The sequence below is a fragment of the Artibeus jamaicensis genome, unplaced genomic scaffold, assembly GCF_021234435.1.
Source record: "Artibeus jamaicensis isolate MK-2021 breed Jamaican fruit bat unplaced genomic scaffold, CSHL_Jam_final contig_354, whole genome shotgun sequence".
Lineage (NCBI taxonomy): Eukaryota > Metazoa > Chordata > Mammalia > Chiroptera > Phyllostomidae > Artibeus > Artibeus jamaicensis.
In genome coordinates this window covers 26,904,073-26,924,705 of record NW_026521803.1, presented here as the reverse complement: position 1 = coordinate 26,924,705, position 20,633 = coordinate 26,904,073, and the positions used below count along the sequence as shown (strand labels likewise).

The following is a 20,633-nucleotide window of genomic DNA, read 5'->3' as shown; positions in this document are numbered from 1 at the left end:
AGATGCTTCCAATTAAAATGTCAGCATCTCCCGAGAAGCCACGTTCTCACGTGGTGTGGGTGCACAGGGCCGAGGGCTACTGGAGGGGCCCACATATGGAAATCTGTTTGCTTTATACCACGTCCCAGATGCCATGGAAGACACTGCCCTGACTTGCAATGAGCACGTTGACTGTTTCTGGGTGCGGTACATGGATGCAGGAAAAATCAGGAAGTTGTGAGACAGAGCCACTGTTTGCACTGTGTCCTATCGGAAGCAAGGGACCCAGGAGAAGTCTCAGAGAGGAATATCACCCTGTTGGTGCCCTCACCTCAGTTGTCTTTCTCTGTGCCTCTATTTCCTCGTATTCTTCAACATTGGTATAGAAGGATATCAGTTTACAGAGTAACAGGAAATCTTACTGGGCAAGGGCTGCCAGAAGAACACGTGTAGGGGATTAAAGGGTCAGTCCCCCCTTTGTGCCTTAGTGGTGATGGTCAAGGGGACTTAAGACATGGACACACCCTGGATGATGTAAATAGCACACAGGGTCTTAGCTTCGCCACTCTGCTGTTCTCCCAAATCCTTAATAAAATTATATCTTTCAATTGGCTTTCCTCTTTACTGGTCGTAGGTCCTCATCCCCCTGTCCTCTCAGGGTAGCTTTATCTTGTTTTGTTTTTCTACAAACTCTTTTCCCAGCTTCCACTGGGTAGCTGGAAACCAATAGCTCAGGAAACCAATGAAAGAGGCAAAGACACAACAGAGGAGCAGAAAGGAGAGTAGCGCTGTCTTTTCTAAAATTCCCCCATCTCCTTCAGCAAACAAGGAGTGTGTGTTAGATAATTCTGATAAATGAAATCTCCCTCTAATTATTTTTATTATCTTCACTATTCTAATAAAATTCACATTTTATAGCTCAAGATCCAACTAGAGTGATGCCCATGCACAGGGAGAACAATGGAGAGATCAACGAACTGAATCCTCATTCGAGTTCCTGTATGGGATGCTGATCACTTGGGTTTAATAAGCTCCTGGATGGAGTTGCTACCATAGGCCAGTGCTGTTAGGCCTGGGCAGTGCGAGACATGTGACTCAAATATTTTTATGTAAACTCCCATTTTTATTTCTTAATGGTCACTATTACTAACCAGATAAGAGAAAGACCTGTCGACATAAAACAAAAAAAATAATTAGTTTTGACAATAGCAGCTTAAATAGGATGTTAATTAGCAGCCATAGAGGTCCTGGATGGGAGCAATTACACAGACAAACCCACGGTATGGCCACAATGTGCCAGGAGCCCATCCCTCACCATATGGCTGCAGTCTGGTGAATGGCTCGTTGGCAATTCATTACCATGCTGCTTGGAAATCAGGAGCAAATGGTTTATGATTAGCCAGTTCATTATGCTATCCTTGGTACCTCAAGGGGATCCCGAGGGCTTGCCTCTCCTGCTGTGTTATTTTAAGGACATATGACAGGGAAGGAACAGCCCTCCCTTTTCCAGCTTCCTCAAAGTACTGTTTGCTGGAAAGGTTGCTGGAATCGAGATAGAATCTTACAAAAGAAAACAAACAAGCCAAAAAATCCCCACAGTCATGAACTGTAGCCACAGCTGGAACCATTGGAATATTCCAGGACACAAAAACAAAGATATCTTCCTCCTCCTTATCTTCCATCCTACTTAGGACAGATCAGTCAGCCTGTGAGTGCATTTGAGCTACAGCAGCAGCATGGTGGGAGAGACATACACTCTAAAACCCATTATATACCAGGACACAGGAAGCCTTGCTTCTTTAGGGGGCTCTATTACTAAATTTGGGGAAGTCAGCTTGACCCTTGACCCTCAGCTCCAGAACTCTGCAGAAAGGACACAAACCTCTCTGTTTTACCCACTTCTCAGTGGTGTGGAGAGCATCGTGAGAGAAGGGTCTTTGACAAGGAAAATTACTCTGAATTCATGAGGCTGATTATGCCGCATCCGATCAGCAGGTGAGCTATTAGAGAAATTTATTTTCCAATCATTAGCACAGGTGGGCAAAGAAGGAAGGGCACAGCTTCTCTCATTGGATCTACTACTGATGGGGTAGGTGCAACTCTGTAATTTAGCGTTTTAACTAGAGTTGCTAAGAAACAGTGCATGGGACTTTTAATAAGAGGAAAATAAGATGAAGATCAGGCCCGAGAATGAACAGCGATGCATGTCACAGGGAACCTGACATGGTAGCAGGAACACTTAAGGAGGGTGATGGCTTCGTCATATGTAGAAAGAGCGGTAGTGACACTGCAGGGAGGTGGCACAGGATGAACCTCACCGTAAACCTTTGTATCTGAAATTGTAGTTACTTCCACAGTAATACTAATAATATAAGGTGGAGGAGAAGAGTCAGTTTCAAGTGCTGATGCTGAAGAACAGCCTGCGTGGTCTGTAGTGTTAAATTTGAAGTTGATGTTGCTCTATAATAGGTGATTCGGAGTTACCTTCTTCATTGTGAAGCACCTGGTAGCAACCAGTCCCTGGCTGGTGACAGTCCATCCTGTCTGGCACAGAATCTGATTTCCAAGGTGCTCAGGCCCCTTGGCCACCCTCATTGATGACATTGCTACAGTGAACCTTTAGCCTCTGTTTGTGCCCCTGTGGTCACCAGAATGGGCCCCTTTACTTACTGTTGCTCCTTCAGCTTGGTGAAACTCTTTAAGTTGTATAGCTCTTCTGACTCTAAGGTTTGCCGTTGGTAAGATGGAAAAATAAATCTGTGCCAGAGGGAACTGTTGAGTGGATTGAATGAAGTAGTGTACTAATGTCCTTGACCCAATGAATGCTGGCCTCCTTTCCGTTTCCTCATTCTTCTGTATATGAACCCAAGATACTGGTTCCTTCTTACCTCTATAATGAAGGGCCAATTTCCTCTCTCTCAGGTCTTAGAGACTGTTGAGAAATGCTTCTTGCTAGGCTATCTGATTTTGAAAGTGACCTGGCTTGCCCTCTTTAGATAATAGTTAATCTCTCCTTTTCTCCCACCTCTTACTGAACTAGATAGAACCTGGTGAAAGGAAGAGATGGATCAACTAACTTTAAGCTTACTAGTTTGTCTGCATCTGCCCCTGACCCCTACTACTCTGAATGTCAGCTGGGCACAGTGGAGCACAGAAGAAAGGGATGGAAACAAGGAAAGCACAATGGTCCCAGCTGCCAAGGTCTTTCTTGGGGAGCTGGAAACCTGTACACATCTACGAGAGGCTATGAACACATCAGGGTAAAGCCAGAATTTCAGGTCAGAAAGTATTTTGTGGCAAGCCAGTATACCAGAGAGACATCAGTGCTCTTTGGGGTGGATTCAAATACAGGCCAAGTGGCCAGGAGGAGTGATTATGTTTATGAAGGATAATCCTGCTCACACATACTATATTCTTTCTCTCTATCCCCCCTTTTTAAAAATCATAAGTAGCCAATTATTATCAGTTTATTGGCTGCTTCTTATAATTACATTATCCATGATTAACACTCTGGAGTCTAATTTGACTCGAGTTATTTTGTAGGAATCGTCCATCATTGGGCATGGTGGGACTCTCGCGAGGGCAGCCTCACGCTGCTGAGCTCACGAAGCTCGATTAAGGCAAATGGAGAGGGACAAAGAAGAGGATGAGAAATGGCAGGCGCCTCAGTCTCGCTGAGTTGCAAAGTCCCTCCACATTCATCATACCATTTGATACTCCCATTAGCACTATAAGGTAGCTACTAGAGTAGCTCTTATCATCTGCAGTTTACAAACTAGGAACCAAACCCAGGTCAAACCGTAGTGCGGTGTCCGAGACAGGAATAAAACCAGTATTGATACCTGCTGGTACATCTTTCAGGACACTGGTCAATGATTTTTATTGGTAATCATTTCCAGAGTGCTCTGAAATTTGCAAATGTGTTCAAATTTCCGATCTCATTTGATCTTTACAACAACCCTGCGTGGCAGAGAAATTATACCATTTTTACAGAGGAACCAACTTTGGTCCATGCCTTTAAGACATGAAAACTGCAACAAGAACCCTGGGCCCAGCCTTCTGATAAAGGGCTTTGCTCCATTACAGCACCCCTAGAAGCCAAGAACTTACTAGAAACACATGGCTTAAAAGCAACAGGGAACAGCTGCATGACATCCTAATTACATTTTGTACATAAGCCTATTCTCTAGGACAGGGGCTCTTAGTTTAGGGAGTTCATGAGCCTCCTTTGAAACAATATTTTTATGTATGTATATGCATGTACCTGTATACATAACCCATATTTGGGGGAGATTCTTTAAAACTTCCAACAGGTTTTCTAAAGACTATGTGACCCCATTTAGTGATTTAGATGATCCTGGTCTTTTCTCCTCAGTGGAGGACTAAGGTGGTGGGGGTGGAGGTGGGTCTTGGGACTGGGAAAGTGGTGAGAAGGTTTCAGGAGAAACAAGAGGGATAGGGTCAGGGAGGCTGAGGAAGCGAATGTTTTAAAGTGATGGTTTCATGTGATGGTTACACTGTGACAGTTGCTGCTGAGATCAAAGGCTGGGACAGGCTGGTGTGTCTGGAACTTAGAGAAGTTTCTGTGGAATTGCAGGAGCAGAAAGCAGACGGTGAGGTGGTAAAGCAGGTGGAGTGAGGAAGGGAAGGCAGTGAGGATGGAAGCACTTCTTTAAAGTTTGGCAATTAAGGAAAGTGCAGAGATGGAATGCTTCCTTGGGGGGAAAGCAGGACCAAGCAAAGTTCTTTCTCTTTTTTTATTCCTCTCAAAAATGGAAGATGATGTGTTTGTCAAGGAAGAATCTAATCAAAAGGGAGAGACCCCGTGAGAACGAAGGAGCCTAATTAGGAGAGAGTAGGAGGTGAATCCTCAGCTGAGGTGGAGGGTTCACTTTAGAATAGATTTGCGACTCTCCTGAAGCAGGAGTGGTGATGGGAGGGAGAGGTGAGGATCCAGAGAAAAGTGTTAGCTTCTCGCACGTTTCCTGCCAATTTCATCGACAGCATTACTTATGGCACTTACAGCATGCAGCAAGCCATGCCATCTGATCCGGTGGGTTTTCCTGGCATCTCCAGGCACAGGCCCCTTGGCTCTGGGCATCTGGCAGCTTCTCACTGTCCCTCTTAGCCTGTTCCGAGTCTCCATTTCCCAGCCTGGCACTGACCCTGTCCTGACTTCTCCAGCTATTCCCCATGGCCTCGCCTTAGGCTCCTAGCTTCACAGAATCCTCCTGGGGTGATTGCAGTAGTAAAGCACAGAAAAGTATTTGGGGAATGGTGTTCTTCGTTGTTGACTTATTAGATTTCTAAGCCTTTTAGAAAACTTGTATTACACAATGTGCAGATATATCACTTTATGGTTATAAAATAGATCAGATTTGGCAATTCCTGTATAAAGCTTTTTCTCTGGGTCTTGGACAGGAATGGACTTCACATTGTTCCTGAGGTGCAATCAGAGTTTTCTTACTATTTTGCTTTTAGGATCTTTCCTAGAGACATACTCTCCTAAGTCTATGAAGGAAACATTTCCACTGGATCCTGAAGCACATCTAACGGCCTCTTTGCTGACACTAAACTGATCCATTTATTATATTCATCCCCACTTTCCTTTTTTAATAGGAGGCATTCAGAAACCTTTTGATGGCTGGCTATGACCAGATTGTGAGTATCTGCCTTGAGCTTCTCAGTCACTGGGCCATTTTCTTTGGGATTTTGCTCCATGGTGGCCATCCTCCCTACTTGTGAGGACTGTCCTGTGGCAGGACTGTCACAGTCCTTGGAATCCCCCTTCTTCCCTGGGGTCCTCATGCCTACTGTTTTATGGGTCTAACCTGCTCATGGTCAGTCCATCGCCGCACTGTGCGTACAAGGAAGCTGTAGGTTAAGTTGGAAAGGACTTTGCTGGGGAAAGGACTTCACAGAGAAGCCTTCTTTCAGCCTCCTTTAAAAAATAATATCCCTTTCTCTTGCCCCACTGTTCTCTGCCCCCTCACCCTGCTTTATCACCCTCATCTGATGAACTATTTTGTACATACTTTTCAGTGGCATGTGAGCTCCATGGGAACAGACACACTTTGTATTCAATCTGCTGTATCCCCAGTGCCTGGCCCTTAGTAAGAGCTCAATACGTATTTGCTCAATAAATCTTTGAATGGATGTGGTGGTCGGATCACTATTTGCCAGAGTCTGGGAGGCAGTGAGTTGTAGTGAGCACAGAGTTGCAGTGGAAGCCAAGAGAAATCCAGGTTCACCTTCCACCTCTGTCTTTAGCCTCCATGTACCTGACTCCTAACCACCTGTAAGGTGAGCTACCCCTGCAGCCTGTACGACACTGGCATTCTTTGAATTTTTGAAAGGAAGAAAAAGCAGTGTAGGAGAGTATATTGGGTTTGTTGCTATTCAGGGTGGGTTTATATTCTGGCTTTGACACCAACTTGGTGGCCTTGGAAACATCACTTAACTTTTTTGAGTTTCCAACCTTTTTGTATAATAAGGGTAATACTTCTCTTAGAGAGGTTGGTGTGCATTGAATAAATTATTGGGTTGGCCAGAAAGTCCATTTAGTGTTTTCTGTAAAAGAAAAGACACATTTTTCATTTTCGCCAATGACTATTGATTTGGATGTTTTGAGTATGTCGGCTATCTCTTGCTATTGGCTTCTAGTGGATGGAGGCCAGGATGCTGCTAAATATCTTCCAATGCATAAGACAGCCCACAGCAAATTATTATTTGGCCAAAATGTCAATAGTACCAAGAAACTTCACAAACCACTTTTGATGCATTTGATCAGTTACAGAACCTTCTCCATATATCGCACACTTTTTTTTGCATTTCTGTTGTATTTTTTACCTTTATTGAAATAATAAAACATAATACACTGAAAATGCATATTTTCTTCTATCTTCAATATTAAAATGGCTGCACAAGAATTCACCAATTTTGATGTATATATTTTTAAATACACGCTGATATGACAGCTGGTACAATACAATCTAACAACATTGTTTTGAATGAAGTTAAAGACAATTAAGAACTACTAGAGACATTATATGGAAAAAAAACTAAATGAACTTTTTGCCAACACAATATACTGGGCCTGGCACAAGTAACACTTCTGATTTACTACAAACTCATAAGCATGTAATTCTGTAACATAATAATATCACACTCAAACATACCCTATGACGTTTTAGGTGAAATGCTCAAATTAAAACTATAAATTATTACACCCATTTTATTACCCTACCAATGACACTGCAGCAGGCCTTACTTCTGCTGGACCTTGTGTGTGTACAGAAATGGGTGCTACTCTCAGACTGGTCTCAGGGATGGGAATGGCCTCTGCTCATTCATTTTCCCACTTCAGCTGTCCAGCCTGAAAATAGACCACCATGTTAGTGGGAATGAAGCACTAACCCTCAGGAGACTGGTGTTGCCACAGCCTTTGCTCACATCATCTGCCAAAGTGCCTTTGGCGCCCTTCAAGATCTTAGCAAGCTAGTCAGACTTGTGGGCTGGAGCTTCCCCCGAGTCTGGGAGAGTGATGCTTGGTCTCACATTATAGATTTTGCATCTCCTTTCCTCCCTTTTTCTCTGCACTCTTGACTAGGGGTTGAACCCACAACCTAGATATGTGCCCCTACCTGGAATCGAACCAGAAACCTTTCAGTGCAGAGAAGGGCTCTCCAATCAATTAAGCCACGTGGCCAGGGTGGTTCAGTCCTGAATTTGATTGGCATGTCTTACGAATCATCACACGCAAGTGATCAAAATCCCTCAAGAGCTGGAGACAAGTTCTTAATGAATGTGTCTTTCCCTGGGTGTTGTGGAGAAGACCAGGGAAGGAGTGGAAATGACTCGCTTCAGTGAGACGGGAAGGAGGCTTCTGTCCCAGCAGAGACGCACATAGATGGGATCCCACGGTTGGAGCTGAGGCTCAGCCTTGACTCTACTCACTGCTCCTCTAACCTGTGCTCAAGGCATCACTGCTTGTCTTGTTCTGTAGGTCCCCAGGTGTTCTGGTGGCATTTTGATGTTTTCATTGTGCCATTCCGACCCCCTCCTTCCCTTTTCTTTCTGCTTCATGATTGGGTGACTTGGGGCTGCAGTGACCATCTCAGATAATGAAGTGACCTTGAAGTGATCCTGAGTCCTAGACATCATGCAGCCACCCTGTTAGCCCTGGACTGCCTAAGGCTGACTTCTTTGAAGTTGGGAGAAATATTCTCCTATCGTACTTAAGCCACTGTCATTCCTGGGCCCTATTCCCAGCCGGAGAGTGTTGTTTTGATGCCCTGGCAGAGCTGGGGCTGGCCGGGCCCCTGTGTGCCTGGACTGTCTTGATTGGCAGTGTTTCTTTCTCGACACCCCCCTGCTCCCGTGTGCAGAACTGTCTTGGTGGGCATGAACTGAAATCCGCAGCCAAAATAATTTCAAAGCTGTCAGCTCCATGTCCTGTGGACTCATGCTCCCCACTGCCTTCTCATTTCCACCAGAGGATAGAGAGGTTGCTGGTGAATAACTTTTTCTTTTCTGACTTGTTTACTTGATCAAACACAACAGCCACAGCACAGAATGTTATACTGTTAGCATCTTGCTAAATTTCTTTCAGTTCTTTTTTTAATTAAAGACGTAACACATTATAAGTTCAGTGCCACCCTGTTTGAACTGTCCTTGAGCCTATTGTCCTTCTCCCTCCGAGCAACCACACATACGTGTGAATCCATAAGTGAGAGACAATATTGTTTTGTATGTTTTAAACATGAATGTAAATGGTATGCTAATATGATTTGATTTTTTTCACTCAGCTTGGGTTTTCCAAAGTCGTCCTTTTGATACATGTGCCTAGCTCAGTGGGGCTTGCCACTCTGAAATGCGCATTGCCTCTCCATTGCCCCATTGATGAGCATTTAGACTGTTTCCAAGTTTTCAGTCTTGCAAAGAATGCAATAATAAACATCCTTTTAATGTCCTGTTCCACACTGGAGTGAGGGTTTCTAGGGCAAATATCCAGGTGTACAGCTAGTTGTCACAGAGACACATTTTTTCTCATTTACAAGATATTTCCAAATCGCACTCGGAAGCGGTTAAAACCATTTGCACTCCCTCCAGAGCAGCAGCGCCCATTTCCCACAAAACTCGGTTTTGTCCAACCATTGAGTTTTTGATAACTGGATGGGTGCAAAGTGGGATCTTTTTGCTTTAATGGCCATTTGTCTGATCATTAATGAGATAAGGCATCTTTTCATATTTTTACAGACCATTTTGATTTACGTTTCTGTGAGCTGTCAATTTTTATGTTTTGTCTGTTTATCTATTGGGCTCTTTGGCTTTCATCGATTGTAGTTTTTCACCTCATGTATTTTAAATATTAATCCTCTGCTGATCAAACGCACTGTAAACTCCTGAAAATCTCTCATTTGTCTTTTGTCTTTGTTCATGGTGACTTCGGTCATATCGAAGTCTTCAATTTTAATGTGATCTAGTTTATTCACCTTTTTTGTGCTTTTCTAAAAAAGAAACCCTTTCCTGAAATTTCTTCTAATAGTTTAAAACTTTGAAAATAGCTTTCAACCTTAAGTCCACGTGGAGTGTATTTGCAGTACTTTGTGTATGAGATAGAGATCTAATGGTGATTTTCCAGCGTTGTGAGAGCTGACTGTTGTGACGCTGTGTATCAAACAGCTCGAACGTTGCTGATTTATTTGTCATCACCCCTGTCAGGTATGAAATTTCCAAAAGTGCACAAGTTTCTTTCTGGACGTTTGAGTTTATTCCATTGGTCTCTGTGTTCCTACACCTGTATCATGCTGTTTTACCATGTACTTTGATATCTGTGGTATAAGTCCCTCTTCTTTGTATTCTATCTCAGAATTATGTCAGCTGCCTTCAGCCTTTTTAATTTTATATGCATTTTAATTTTTTCCAGTTTTATTGAGATATAATTAACATACATCATTGTATAAGTTTCAGGTGTACAGCATAATGGGTTCAGTTACGGTATATCTATCGTGAAATGTATATGAATTTTGATTAACCTGTTAATGAAGTGCTCTTCCAGCAGGTCCTTTCCCCCCATGCCATTCCCATACCAAACATTCAGCCTCTAGTTCCAACCCTGCCACCCAGTGGCTGCCTGTTCTTGGGGGAGCATCTGCCCTCTCTTTACTTTCTTCATCTGTCAGGTCTGTTCTGCCTACCTCACAGGGTTGTTGAGCAAATCAAATGAGATCAGGGTGTGAGAAGGCTTTGGAGAGTTAAAAACACTGAGGTAAAGTAAAAAAAAATTAGTTAAAAAACAATAATTTCAGAACCGGCCTGAGACAAAACGGGAAATTCAGATTATTTTTTCCCTAGCTTTTTGCTTTCTCTGCCCTTCCTGGCTCTGTTTTTTCAACCCAAATTTTCAGGGTGGTGAGGCATGAAGGTCTTCTATCATGCTAGACTTTTCCAGATAATGTTTTAGGGTCAACTTGTATTCAGAAGGCTTGGATCCAACTTCAGGCTCTAACTTTGTGACTTAAGGTAAGTCACTCAAACTCTTTCAGTCTCAGTCTATTATTCATCTTTATGTAATTTATTTCCCAAGTAGTATTGTGAAATCTGAAGAAGTAACGTAAATGGAAGTGTTTGGTAAAATGCGAAGCCTTACAATAATCAGAAGGCATTATTCTTATGCTTTTGCTGATATTTACATATCAGAAGGGACCTATGGGAAGGCCATGATGTTTACTGAGTTTAAGTGCTTTGCTCTCCCCACTTGAATCCAGGCACACAGGAAAATCAAACCCATTTTATCTGTAACTGGCTGACTCAATACAGTGTCTACACAAGATATAGAAACTCCCTTTCTTAAGTACCATTTCCTTTAGTCTTTGCAGTTGGACATGTGGAGAAGGGAAGGTGGTTGGGAGTCCATGATGTCTGTTTGGACAATCAGAGCTACTCTGGTACAGGGACTGGGCTCAGTAGTGACAAGAAAGAGAGAGAGGGGGGAACAGAAAGAGAGAGAGTGTAAGGGAGAGTGCACCAGAGAGAGTTCAAGGGTGGGAACAAATGATTCATTGTACCCTGTTTGCAAATTCTATTTCATTAAAGTGAACATTAAGGTCAGCACTGACGTTCTGGGAAAGGGCTTCCCTTGGAGTGAACATATGGCAATGCCCCGGCATCTTTCTCACCCTTGCTATTCAGATGACTGGAGCATCTTTGGCTCCTGCGCTCAAATCAGACTTGGGCTTAGGCCAAATGACATTCATGACTGTGGCCCACCTGTATAATCTAATACAGAACATCCTTTTCCTTAGTGATTAAGTTCTTGCCCTTTCCTCAGTTCTACTGAACCAGGATTTCTCACCTATTCTTTAGCCACCTCCACGGCTAATACTGAACTGTATTATTTTGATCAGCAGTCTCTGCTAGAAGCTGCTGAAATCCTTCTAAGTCAATATCAGCCTCACCACCTCCACCCTTAGCCTTTGCCAATGTCCACTTCTCTGTTGTGGTTTGCACAGTGTCCTGGATTTTTGATATGGGATTGGATCTTAGTCCCCGAATTCATGGTCTGCCTGTTCTTTCCTCTAGGGTCCATACTATGTCTGACCTGATCTTATTCTCCTTTCCCCATGTGACCCCTGCCTGCTCTTATTCTCATGTTCATGGACCCTACTACTTTTAGTGACATGTCTACTTTTACACAGTAGATAAAGCACATGTCTCTTTTCCTTCCAGTTTGTAAGTTCTGAATATAGGACCACCATGAAATCTGTCAGTCGGGTAACATTCACAACCAACTACAGCTGACTTTGTTATTATTATTATTTTTTCCCATGTGGACATGAAACTTAGGAATTGGTATTCTAGTAGAAGCTGTGACTGCTTAGATCCTACTTCGTGAATGAAGAACAAATTCAACTACCACTGGGAATTGCTTTTGTCAGAAGATAGTTGACTTTCCCAAGGTCACACCACCTCCCTGGGGTACCTCTCATCCTGTCACAGCTTGATGTGATCATAGCAATCAGAAGGAAAAGAGTTTAAAGGCCCAGACCCTCTCGACAACTCTGAAGGGCCATTTCAGTCTAGGGCTCTCCATGGCGTCATCTAGAGCTTTGTGACAAGCCTACAGCCAGCTCCTCCCTCTGTGCATTTTCACCTCCTTCCTTTCCCCTGTGGAGGTTGATCCTGAGAGCATTCTTACTTCCAGTACACAATTTTCCACAGAGTTGGATTCCTGGAGACCCTAATCTGCAACTTCCTTGCTCAACTAACCAACTCTCTATTGACTCATCCATTCATTCTCCCTATGGTAGACAGAAAAATGTCCATCTCCACCTACAGATGTCCATACCCCAGTGCCCCAGAACCTGTGACTGTTGTTTTCTAAGGTGAAAAAGACTTGAAGATGTGATTGAGGTTACTGAACTCAAGATAGGGAGATTGTCCTGGATTACTTAAATGGGCCCAATATAAACGCACGATTCCTTAAAAGCAGAGAAACTTTCTTGGTTGTGGTCAAAGGTGTGACTTCAGAGAAAAGATCAGAGAGATGCAACGTTGCTGGCTTTGAAGATGGAAGAAGGGGCAACAAGCCAAGGATTACAGGGGGCTTCTAGGAGCTGGAAACGGCAAGAAAATGGATTCTCCCAGAGTCTCCAGAAAGAGTGCAATACCATCAACACTTTGGTTTTAGCCAGCGAGAGCCATGTAAGACTCCTGACCTACAGAGCTGCAAGATAGTAAGTTCATGTGGCTTTAAGCCACTAAAATTGTGGTAATTTGTTACAACAACAATATGAAACTAATATACCCCCCCCAGCTGTCATCTTAATGCTTGCTCATTTGTATGACCTTGGATGTACCAGTGGGAGCCTTAGTTTTCCTATCTGTAAAATGGTTATTTTTTACCATAAACTTGCAAAACCCCTTCCAACTTGATGAAGTTCCCTCCTTTGCAAGATTTATTAATGAGGCAGGTGTTCACTTTCTATTTGATGATTATACTGAGGCAAGTACATGTGAGATGCTACAGGAAGCAACAGAACGACCATGCACCCGAGTCAGGAGTGACATATTCTTTCTCTTTGGCTCCTCCAGGCTGTCTATGTCAATTTCTAAACTTTCTATTCCCATAACTCCTCATGGCCATAGGAAAAACACATTTCAGCTGGTAAACAATTTTGGAACCAAATCTTGGGCACTACTGGATTTTGTCATTTTACCTCTATTAGTTGAATTGAAGGTATAATTAAAACTTTTTAAATTTGTTAAATAATTTGTTAAAAGTTATAAGTAGGAAAGTTAGAGGGAGGTCAAGCATAGCAGTATTCTGGTTGCTGGTAAAAGTTAACTCAGCCTGTAGGGAAATCCACCATTTTTAGGATTTAAAAAAATGTCCTTAGCCTCATTTTTGTTAGGAGTAAGTATAATGAAATGCCACTGTAATTAAAATACTTATAAACTGCCTAGACATCGTTTTTGTGAAAAAAGAAAAAACAAAACTGCACCTTAAAAAGGAATAAAAATGGAACCTCATCTGGCCCCTTCTTCCTCCTAAGGGGGAACCAATACAGTTACCACTTCATTAACTACTCTGTGTTAAGAAAAGCTGAGCTGACCACAAAATAATAATGGTAATAGCACTGTGATAATGATGACTCTCTGCTACATTTATTTAGTACATCATGTTTCTCTAAGCACCATCTATTATCTTGTTTGTACCCAGTATTTCCATAAGGAAGTGGGGGAGGTGACTGGGGTGTGCCCCATCCACCTGATTTGACAGATGAGGCATCGTGGCCTGTGGAATCTAAAGCACCCTGGTGTCAACACAACAGTCAGCAGCAAGTGTGGGCCTGACGGCTGCCCTCTGCATGAGCACCCGGGGCCACGGTAGCTCATTGCTACCAGCAGTTGGAATCGCCCAATGCTGGGTCAAACATGGTCTCTGAAGACCTTATACTGCCAACCCAAGGCTACGTGACACAGCTTTCCCCCCTTTCAATAGAAAGAATAAAGTCACTAAAGAATCAGTCATTAATGTTAGCTAGGAAAAGGCCAAAGAGTTGAGTGGAGGACAAAGGAAAGCCTAGGAAACCTAGAATTAGATTCCAGACTGTCATTGTCTCAGTAAGGCTGGTGATGCTGACCATTGATGTCTCCACATGTGCCAGAGTGAAGAAAAAGTACCCTCTTTTCCTTTTTCCTGGGACGCCAAGAGACTCATGTTTCTTGGAGTAATGTCCACGAGCCCTGTAGATTATAGCCTCTGTAAAATGACATCACCAACACCATCACTACTTGCCCCTCTCACCACCCCTTGACCAAGGTACAACTCGACTGACTAACCTTAAAGGAGGCCAGACAACCTGAGGCTAGGGGTACACAAAGGAAAAATCCTCAAAGGTATCCCCAGTTCATCTGAACAGTGAGGGACTGAAACTCAGCCTCCTCAGTGATTCTACTTCTTCCACAAGGCCCCATTTTACATTTGGTGTAGGAGTATCAGGTTGACTCTAAAAACTTGAGTTTAAGAGCCAAATGGCAACTCTCACTGGGTTATCATGTGATCTTGGTCACTAACACTTAGTCTCCATGACCCAAGAACTTTCTAAGACTATGATGCTTCCTGACAGGCCCAAGATGTATTCCCCCCACCACAGAGTGGAGTTGTTGGGAAACTCCTGCCAGCTAATGAACAACCCAAGGCCTCTTTCATCAAGGTGAAGACCATGTGACTAGTTCTCTCCAATGAAATGTGATGTGTATCATCTGTAGGTGAGGGTGAGAAGAAGTGGGCATGGCATCTTCACTTTCTCCATCCTTGTAAACCAAGTGGGTGCAGAACGACCCACATAAAACTCAGAAGCCCTAGAAGATGGCGAAGCCACAAGATAGGAGGTGCCTGGACTGCTGAACTGCCTCTTGAACAAACACCCATTTGGGACTTAGATGAAGGAAAAGTAAGGTATTGTTAATGAAACTAGCAGTTAACAATAGACGTGTTTTGATATTAGATCATAGATTCCGGAGATATAGGTATAGGCTTTAACCAAACATTTCAATTGATTTGGTTGTCATGTACTTATAGTCAAAGATTAAGAAAATATGTTAGAGAGGGTCTATAGGCCTGTCTGTAAGGCAAGTTCCAGAAAAAATGTGTAATAGTGCTCTTTGCTTGATATAAAAGAAAAATGTAGCTAATTAAGCACAAAACAAGGGTAGCTTAAACAATAAAAAGGGTCATTAGATGTTTAGTTTCTGCCCTTTGCTTTAAGGAGAATATCACTGACATACAATTGAGAGGTTTTGCAGAATCTTGGTTCCTCAGCCTGGTTAGATCACCTGACCAAAGGCATCAGACAAGATGACATCAGAGACGGAATTAATCAGACCAGAGAAAACCACTGAAGCTTACACAAGAACTAACAACCAGCTTTACCCTTGACCCCTAACTCCTAACCCTCAATCTCTGCTCTTAAATCCTCTCCATTAAAAACTGTTGAGGAGTTCAGATTTTGAGTACTAGCTTGCCATCCTTCTGGCTTGGTGTTGCCAGTAAATTTCTTTAATTTCTCCTCTGCAATACTCAGTGTTCAGTGTTTGGCACCACCAAGATTTGACTTTTTTCTCTCATACCAGCTACTGTACTATAGATCCCAATAGAAAAATATCTACCAGTATTTCAGGTCCGGTTCTAGTCCCTTGACATCTTGGAAACCATTGCCTTCCCATGAATACCAACTCACCCATCCTAAGGAGCTTTCATTGTATTCAGTATAGGCATGGGAACAGTCAGCTGTTTAAGTGTCAAAACAATAAAAATCTATGTTTGGTAAAACAGTACCTTTTTATCAGTAAGCAATCTGAAGGTAACATCTACATGGCTACACAAGGTATTCCAGCCCTGCACCAGTGGCATCCCAACGCAGGCCTTCCTGGTGGCGTTGCCCAAGAAAACTAATGAACTGTGGGGAATTTATCTTCTCATTCCCCCATCCCCTCTTTTCCAAATTTACAAATATGTTCAGTGGTGTCAGATCTTTTCACCCACCTTTGACATGTAAATAGAAACCACCCTTTCGGATTTGGGCAGAGAAGGTGGCCACGTGGTCTGCTAGCTTGTGGTCTGGACGCAACCAGGACTGAGCTGGGAAGACACTGGCTCAAGGGGAAGAATTGTCTTATGAAACTCAGTTCTCTCAGGCAAATCATAGTTTCCATGTGGTTCTGGTGACTTCAGAGGAAAAAATCATTTTAGTTTTCCACGGTCGCCTATTTGGTGATAATAGTTGTTTTAGAAGACACCGACATAGCAACAAGTTCTAGAACATACTCACAATGTCCTTGATCACGGTGGGAAGGATGGACTCTTGAAAGGGTTTTGGGAACTTCTGTTCAGTTGACTTCAAGTAGTAAGGGAGAAATAGTGCTGTAAAGATAGACAGTGATGGTCAGAAACACGAAATCTAGAGGATTTAAATTGCTTTGTTTTTTAACTTAATTACTCCTTTCAAAACTGTAAATAATACATGCTCATTTTAGAAAAAAAAAGATACAGTTTAGAAAAGAGGACATAAAACATATCTGTCATCCCATCATCCAGATATAGCCCTGTTAATCCATGGAACCCTTCCAGATTATTTCATAAAGATTTATGTATGTATGAATATATGTTTTCTTACTATTTGAAAATAGTTTACAAAACTGGGATCATACTACACATGCTGTTTTGTGACCTGCTTTTCTTTCATTGAATAAAATGTTATGAGTGTCTTTTGTCAATAAGTAAACCTCAACTGTGTGATAGATGACCTTGAAGATCTCCTCTAAGATTCCTGACTTCTCACATCCACTCATTGTTTAACCCACTCCCCTGGAGTGTGGGCTGGACCTCTGCCTTAATTCTAACCAACAGGATATGGCAAGAGGGATGGGATGTCAGTTCTCAGACTGGGTTTCAAAATGTCTCTGGCTACTGCCTTGCTCACCTTCTCCTTGTCTCCGCCTTGCTTTCTGTGACAGAGCCAACTGCTCGGTTATGAGCTGCCCTACAGAAAATAAGGGAGTGAAATGGAGGCAGGGAACTGAAGGAGACCTCCGACCAGCAGGCTAGAGCAACCAAAACCTACCAACAACCAATTGACTGAGTCTGAAACCGGATGCTCTCCAAGTTAAAACCTAGAGATGATTCAAACACTTTGACTTCAGCTTGTGAGAGGCCCAGAGGCAGAGGACCCAGTTCAGCCCTGTGAGTAGATCCACAGACACGGAGATAATATATGTTTGTTGTTTGAAGCTGCTAAGTTTTGGAGTAATGCAGCCATAGATAAGTAATACAAACCATGCAGTTTTTAATAGCTGTTTGTTATTCCAGTGTAACGGTGCACCATAATTTACTCAATCTTTTATTGTCGCTCATTTTGGTATTCTATTTATTTTATTTGTTATAAACAGGGCTGCCATGAATGTTGCTGTTAGCTAAATCTTGGTACACATTCTTCATTCTTTCCTAAGGATAAATCCTTGAAGTGGAATAGCTGAACTTCAAAGGGGTTGTGCCTTTTAAAGCTTTTGAGATGCCATTTCCCAGTTGTTTCCTAGGAGGACTGGACCCATTTACACCCCTGCTGGCTGTAGTTTCCAGTGGCCGCCTGCCCACAACAAAGGGTCTGTGTTTCTGAAGCATATTTTTGGTTAATTTCCACCACTGTGTCTTGAGCTCTGTCTCCATGCAAACCAGTTAGAAACAAAATCAAATACAAATACAAAAAACCCAGGAATGAAGACTAAGGTTGAATCTTCAAAAGCACTAGGTAATTTGAAGCTAAACAATTTATTCAAAGTACTATTGTTCTGAAACTGGTTAGATGGCTTCAACCACCCTCCAATTGTAACTATTATCATTTGGTAAGCAGTGAACTTCTAAAATTATGATGACGCTTATATCCCCAAAAACTTAGCAGGAAAACAACACTGGTTAAAGTCAACATAAGAAAGGGCTTTTTCTCTTTTCTTTAAAAAAAATCTTAGCTTATTTCAGTCATGCAAGGGCTTGTTAATAAATTTAACTTTTTTAAATTGTCAAGCCAGATAGACTGAATTCAATAGCTATATTCTGGGGGAAACATTTCCCATGCATAGATACTACCACCATGGCTAAGCTGTAACTTCACTGTTTGGGAAGAACAACTATTTTAATGAATGTGATAATATTTTAACAGGCTCTGAAGCCTGCAGTTGGTTTAAGCTAAGGGTGCAATTTCAGGCATCTAAATAAGTAAATAAATGAGGAAGAAAATCCATGTTAATTGCAGTAATTTGCAGTACTTTCAAATTCTTAATTAAGAAATAAAATAGGATTCATTACCCATGCCCGCTGTAGATGGCATACATAGATCACCATTATGACGAGACGCAAGACCTGCAGTTATTGCCATAAATGAAATGACAGAGAGAAACCACTGACCAAAATGTGCAGGAGCAAAGAGGGAGGAAAGAGGGCCATGCAAAATGCCTGTCCTCCCAAAGTGCTCTTCTTTCTGACTTTGGGATTGTATCAGCCCAAAATATCTCACCTGAGCCTGGAGTCCTGCCCATCCCTGTTAATCTTGAGGATAGGTTTTCCTCTCAAGCCCCATACAAAACTTCTCTGAACCTGTCTGGTCACCTTGGTAGTGTCAACTCTTCCCTGACCACCTGTCCCAGGTCATTTGTGTGCCTGGACTTTGGGTCCCTGCCTGCCTCATTCTCTTGGTGAGGCCTAATCTTCGGCAAAGGTAGAAAGAGGAGAAGAACTTTTCTTATAACCAGAGGCATTCTGGCTCATGCTGCCTTTTGAAAATTAAGCATTAAATTAAATTAAGGAGAGTGTATAATTTATGATAGTGAAAGCACTTTTGACAGGGACAAATGCTTAACTGGACAGGGTATCAGACTTAAATTGGGACTATTCCAGACAAACCAGGATGCTTGGTGTCCCCAGTGAAAACCCATCTAGGGCTAGGGTGGGGATGGACAGAGGTTTTCAGGCAGGTGAGAGGGAGTTCACTTTGGTGTTGTGGGCTGCAGGGATGGTATCAATGGATGTCTGGGTGAAAGAGCACTGATACTCCTGGCTGTGGGCGGGGTTGGCTGGTGACCATGCTGTTGTTAGGAATACAAATATGGACTATCGTGTCCTCTCTGGCCCTTTCTTTCTTACTATCCTTTCTTTCTTACTGTCCTATTGTTTTAGTCTTACCAGCCAGCATGGACACTACATGGGCAGTTGACATGTGTGTGGACTCCATGTCTGTTGACACAGGCAGCACAGCAGTGAGAAAAGGTACAGAGCATGAGCAAGTTGGAGGAGTCTGAGAGACTCAGGTCAAAGGGAAGAAAATGAAGAAAACCATGCACTGAAGGTCTCTAAAAGGGACCCTGTCAGGGATGAGACACCAAAGTGTTTTGGGTAAGCAGGACAGTTTTGGTTTTAACTCAAGGAAAATCAGACATTAACACAATACTTCTCAGGTGTCTATTATGTTCCACATAGAAGGCAAAAGAGTGGTCTGTGATGTAATGTTTGTTCTCACGGGACTTAGGAGTCCTTGAGTCAAAGGCTCTGAAAGGGAACCAGAGAGAAACCTGGACTCCACAGCTATTCTGACTGAGCCAAGCTGAGCTTTCCTGGACTCGCACCCATGTCGAAGACCCCCATGAAATCTGCAAGGGCTGAAATGATGTCTGCATCTTGTGGTATTTCACTTCCCCAAGGAGCCTGCATCTGGATGGGGTGCCAAATCCTGTGGGACCCACGGGCCTGTTGCTGAGGGAAACATGAACAATTATCAGTACGCTCCTTACACACACAGGGCACGGAGAGGAGTCATTTTCTGCCTTTATCTTTCTGATGATTCGTGCATGGTAAAGAAGATCCAGAGCTTTTCCAATTTCAGAAGTAAGCCAAGGAGAAACAAATTCCAAATGCATCCCTAAAAACTAAAGCTGGAAACCAGGCCACAGAGGGAAAAAATGATATAAAGTGTTCTTGCAGAACTTACTTTTCATGTGCGCTAGGTGCTCTGACTTGCCTCACTCAGTGGCAGCAGGATTCTAAGACAATACAATGAAAGATGGAAGAAAAGTGAGCAGGAGATTCCTGAACCACGAGAAACGCTCTGGGAATCATGCCTGGTTATGCTGTTGCAAGGAGGAATCAGGAGAATTAGTTGCTGAAGCTATTTTGAAAAGAGGCCTTAAATGCAGCTATGTCTCAGCTATTACATTTGAGAATTCTTCATTCTTTAATTTATTATTTCCATTTAACAAGTATTTTTTGAACATCTGCTTTTCTCTAGATAAAGTATTAGGTGCTGGAGATTCAGAGGAAGGAGAACAGGGTTTTATAGCCTTTTAAGAAACCTCTGCTTTTAAAGTGGCAGTCTTGAGAGAGCTCTGTCCACTTTCTGAACTCATTCCAAAACGACAAGGAAAATGAGAAGCAGAAATGCAAATTTCACATTTGTGGAGGAAGGCTTCTCAATGAAATGAGATTTTACCCAGCAGCAGGTGGATGTTGAAAGATGTCTGCTGCTGTGGGCCTCAGACAAGGTGGACAAAGAGCTTAACAAAGAGGGCAGAACTGTTCCTCCTTTGGAGGAACAACTGGTCTA

General features: G+C 42.7%; 1 protein-coding gene across 6 annotated transcripts in view; it reads right to left on the bottom strand.

Moving 5' to 3' along the window:
* LOC119063668 (urea transporter 2) overlaps positions 1-20,633 on the bottom strand; it is a 395,692-nt gene that overhangs the window by 150,925 nt on the left and 224,134 nt on the right. For 5 of the 6 annotated variants that reach the window (XR_008391443.1, XM_053664409.1, XM_053664406.1 and 2 more), the window contains exon 3: positions 16,317-16,408. The gene's annotated coding sequence lies outside the window, so the exon portion shown is untranslated. Of the gene's footprint in view, positions 1-16,312; positions 16,409-20,633 lie in introns of all 6 variants that reach the window. The other variant, XM_053664407.1, reaches the window with a different exon arrangement.